Source organism: Echinops telfairi, unplaced genomic scaffold (genome assembly GCF_000313985.2).
Source record: "Echinops telfairi isolate 266 unplaced genomic scaffold, ASM31398v2 ScPeMD7_7417;HRSCAF=8455, whole genome shotgun sequence".
Lineage (NCBI taxonomy): Eukaryota > Metazoa > Chordata > Mammalia > Afrosoricida > Tenrecidae > Echinops > Echinops telfairi.
Window position 1 is genome coordinate 3,461,021 of NW_022111317.1, and position 5,158 is coordinate 3,466,178.

Consider the following 5,158-nt stretch of genomic DNA (forward strand, 5'->3'; position numbering starts at 1 on the left):
CTAAGGCAGCTGCACCCTGGTGTGACCATCACAAAGCAAGAGACCCAAGAACTAGAAAGGCGAGGCTCACCACCCATTTATCCCTCCGCCCTTCAATTAATCCAACATGTGTTTATCGGCCAGGTTGGCACAATAAACTAACTCAAGGGGTATTGGCTTATGTACATATATTTACATGGCAATACATTGAGGAAGTGGACAGACTTTGGGCCTCTGCTCAATCCCCCCTTCAACACAAGAACAATCTTATAACAACCTGACATTCCATGATGCTCACCCTCCCAGTACGATAGCTGAAGACAAAATGGGTGCACAAGTAAATGTGGTGAAGAAAGCTGATGGTGCCCGGCTATCAAAAGATATAGCGTGTGGGGTCTTAAAGGCTTGAAGTTAAACAAGCTAAGAAGCAACAAGCCAACATGGAAGAATCACACCAGCCTGTGTGATCATGCGGTGTCGATGGGATCAGGTAATAGGCATCAGAAAACCCAAAACAAACAAGCAAACAAACAACATCTTGTTGAAAATGAGGGGGATTGGAGCAGAGACCCAAAACTCATCTGTAGACAATGGGGCATCCCTCACAGAAGGGTCACAAGGAAGGGATGTCAACCAGGGTGCAGTATAGCACCAATGAAACACACAATCTTCCTCTGGTTCCTTGAGGCTTCCTCACCCCCTGCTATCATGACCCCAATCCTGCCTTTCACTGCGGCCTAGGCCGGAGCATGTACACAGGTACAGATAAGAGCTCACAACACACCGAATCCAGGTCAGGTAAACCCCTCAGGAACAGAATTGGGAGTAGCAATACCAGGAGCATAGGGGAAAGGTGGGGAGAGGAGGAGGGAGGAAACCATGGAGGAAGAGAGACAGCAGTGGGTATAAGATATGAAAATAATAACAACTTATAATTTATCAAGGGTCACAAAGGCAGGGGGAGGAGCTGACACTAAGGGCTCAAATAGGAAGCAAATGTTTAGAAAATGATGATGGCAACATATGTACAGATATGCTTGATCCAATTGATGTATGGATTGTTATAAGAGCTGTAGGAGCACCCTAATAAAATGATATTTTTAAAATATGGGGAAAAAAGTATATGTATATACATACATACATACATATATACATACATACATACATACATACCCTGGGAAAGCAAAGCAGTAGCTCTGCCCTGTCCTATATAGCCCCAGGGAGGGCCACTCCATTAACCAAAACCAGAGACCAGGTTGATTTGAGGATTTCTAAACTTAGTCCTTCTCAGGCTTGCAGAAGAAAAACAGCTAGGTTTCTCCTCTGAGCTGTTTCTCAGAATTCAGTCTTGACCCAGCAAGTTAATAGACTTCAAAGTAGGTGACAAGAAACAGGGTTGTTGGTTTGGGTTTTTTTTTGGGGGGTGGGGTTGTTTTAAAAAATGATTACAGGAAGAGATTAGCAGGGTCTTGGGGTTGTTTGTTTTTTACAACGTCACAGGAAGAGAGTAGCAGGTCTTCACAATGATCACAAGATACAGTGGATATTCTTAAGAAGGCAGGAGGTGCTTTTGTGGAGCAAAAAAAAAATCATCCTAAGATGATTGTGAGGAAATTATCTATACCTACATTTCTCCAGGGGCCATGAGACCACCGGCCATGAGACCACCCCCTCTGAAGCTCCATGCGTCCTTGTTTATTGAAATTGGGCGATGCTGCTGTGCCTGGCTTTTCCAGACCACCCCCATCCCCTGACTGGGGATGCTTCCTATCTGGCTGTGTGATCCAATGGTCTTGCTAGCCTCCTTCCTAAGTCCAGGCATCCCTGCTGATTAAGCTTAAAAGGAATTGCACTGCAAGGGAGTTAGTTGGCTGTTACATTCTGGATTGTTAACAAAGGAAATCTGAAATTGTACTATATTTCCAGTATTGTGATTACCATTAGGCTCTTTCACCATCTGTGTTAGGTCTGGTTAAGAGAAACAAATCCAGAGACACTCACATGTGTCAGGAAGAGCTTTAGATTGCATTCGGACTTAAATTCTGAGCCCCCCAGTTTGCAAAAGGATGACAGTGAGAGCTCAAAATCTCTGTAGACGCCTCACATCGACTCAGCTTCCATGGAGTGATTTCTGATCATTAACTAAAGATGCGCTTAGGCTGAGGTCTGATGGATCGTGGCTCAAATCAGATACTACCAGAAGGATGCTCACTTGTGTGTTCTTGACTATGCCAAGGCATCATAATAAACCTTTCAACATGGACCATAATAAACTATGGACAGCCTTGAGAGGAATGGGAATTCCCGAACACTTCGTGGTGCTCCTGCGGAACTGGTACCTGGATCGAGGCAGTCGTGCGAACCGCACAAGGGCACGCCGCCTGGTGGGAAATGGGAAGGTGTGGGTCAGGGTTGTACCCTCTCACCATACTTAGTCAGTCTGTCTGCAGAGCAAGTCATCTGAGAAGCTGGATTCCAAGAAGAAGAATGTGACGTCCGATCGGAGGCAGGCTTATCCACACCTGTGCTGTGCAGGTGACACCACCTGCCCTGGTGCAAGTGAGGAGGACGTGACGCGCTTGCTGATGACAACCAGGGACCGCGGCCTTCAGGGTGGATGATGACTCAATGTCAAGAGACAAACATCCTCACAGCCGGACCACTAGCCAACATCAGGGCAAGCAGGAAAAGAGATGGTAGTTGTCCAGGATTTCATCTTGCTTGGGCCCCACAATCAGTAGGTCAATGGCGCACCATTGCACTGGGTCAATCTGCTGCCCAAGACCACTTCAGAGCGTGGAAGAGCAGGGCTGTTACCTTGACGACTGAGGTGCGCCTGCCCCAGCCATGGGACTTTCCACGTGAAAGGTGGACACTGAATAAGGCAGAGCAGTGTTGCTGCGTTTGCACGGTGGTGCTGGAGAAGACTACAGAAAGCACCACAGACGGCCAGAAGAACAAGCAAGACGTACAGCCAGAATGCTCCTTAGAAGCCAGGATGGGTGAGACTTTATCTCGTATACTTTGGTCATGTAATGAAGAGACCAGGCCCTTGAAACAGAGGGGGGCAGGGGAAGAGAGGAGCCTCAAGGAGATGGACTGAGACGGTGGCTGGAACAATGGGCTCAGACATGACAATTGTGAGGACGGGACAGGATCGGGACGTACGCACAGGCTCACGTGGGTAGGACCCACTGGATGGCACCTAACATAGGATTTATTCTACCCTCCACAACAGTCTTATTAGCACACCGTTTACATATCAGACCTTTAAATATTTCAGTCGTTCAGTCGTGGAAGCAGCTCACCACGTCTCTCTGCTGTGACACCACTGGGTAGATTTAAGCTGCCAACCTGCAGGCGAACAGCTTGGCACAAACCATCTCTACCTCCGATGAACCTAAAGGAAGCACTACCATTAACTCCATTTGGCAACTGAGGAAACCGGGGCACAGAGAAGTGATGGAATGTGCTGGAAAGGAGTGAGGAGAACCCTGCAAGTGCAGGGCTGGAACCAGCTTTCCTTGAACCCTCAATACTTTGCTCATCAAGCGCTTCTGCACCCACTTTTGTTTGGAAATACCACTCCGTTGGAACAAGGAGCCCCGGTGGCATAGTGGTTAACAATCCCACTGTGACCGGCAGTTTGAAACCACCAGCCACCCAGGGAGAAGAGTGGGGCTTTCTACACGGCAAAGAGTTAGAGTCTTAGAAACTCAGGGGCAGTTTTACCCTGTCCTAGAGGGTCGCTGTGAGTCAGTACCCCGTGATGGCAGGGAGTCTGAGGTTTATTGCTGTTGCATTAGAGTAGTATTTATCCCGCTTACTGAGGTTTTCTGCTTTATTTGCTTTGGGTAGACTAAATAAATAAATTCATAGACACTCATATGTGTATAGAAAAGAGCTTTATATACAAGAGCAATTGAATATTGAGAAAACATCCCAGCCCAGTCCAGATTGAGTCCGTAAGTCTGATATTAGCTCATATGTCCCATACCAATCTATAAAGTCCTCTTCGGACTCACGAAACACAGGCCATGACACAGAATGCAGGGAGATCACAGGCCAGTGGGTGGGAAGTCTTATGGATCCAGTGGCGGTGGAAGCATCTCAGCGCTGGCAGGGGTCTCCACGTGGCTCCTCCAGCTCCCAGGACTCTGGCTGCATCAGGGTAGCTTCATGTGGCTTCTGGCCAGAAATCTCTCACAGGGAGTGAGCGAGTGTCCCGCCTCCAGTGAGCTCTGTATCTCCTTAGTGCCTCCAAATGAGGTCATCAAGCTGTTACCTGATTGACAGGTAAACCTCATCCCTTCACTCGTAAGTCTCAAATTGACAACAGATGGTGTAACTACATTTGGGTTTTTGTACCCCCTTAAATTTTGCACCTCAGGGTCCCGCCTTCCTCCCACTCCACCCCAGTCCTAGCCCTCTACGTCCCCACAGCGAGTAAGAAGAAGAGTGGGAATTCCATCCCACCAGGGCGCCCACACTGCTTCTTTACTTCCCTGCAACCTCTTCCCAGATAAGGGACCCGCTAAGGGGAGGGGGTCTGTTGGAGGATATCTTAAGACCTCGGGAAGAGAAAACACGTTTCGCCAGGCTCAAAGACGGTGAAAAACAGAGGGATCTGTTAAGCCCAAACTAAGGATTGCTCTTTAACTCAGGCCAGTTTGGACCAAGTAAAGACACAGAGATGGAGAAGGAGATGTTTGTAGCAGTCAAAGCCAGCAAGGGATTAATAAAGATATAGAGGAACATGCAAATTAGCTGAAACACACACACACACACACACACACACACACACACACACACGAAACAGAACAATAGGGGAAAAAACAGAAACCAGAGCCAAATCCTCAGAACAGGGAAGGCCACAGCTAGCAAGTGTAAGAACATGAACAAACCAAGTTGAGTGTAGAACTCCCGTGTGGGTTTTTGAGACTAACTCCTTATAAGAGTAGAAAGCCTCTAAAAAAGTTTAAATTTTTTTGTAATTAAAAAAAATCGAGGAGAAAACAATGGTACCGACAGTTCCAGGGGGACATGGGAGAGGAGGAGGTGGGGGGAAAGGTAGTGGTGTTAACAAACTTAGGGACAAGGGAACAACAAGTGATCCAAATCGGTGGTGAGGCGGGTGTGGGAGGCCTGGTAGGGCATGATCAAGGGTAATGTAACCGAG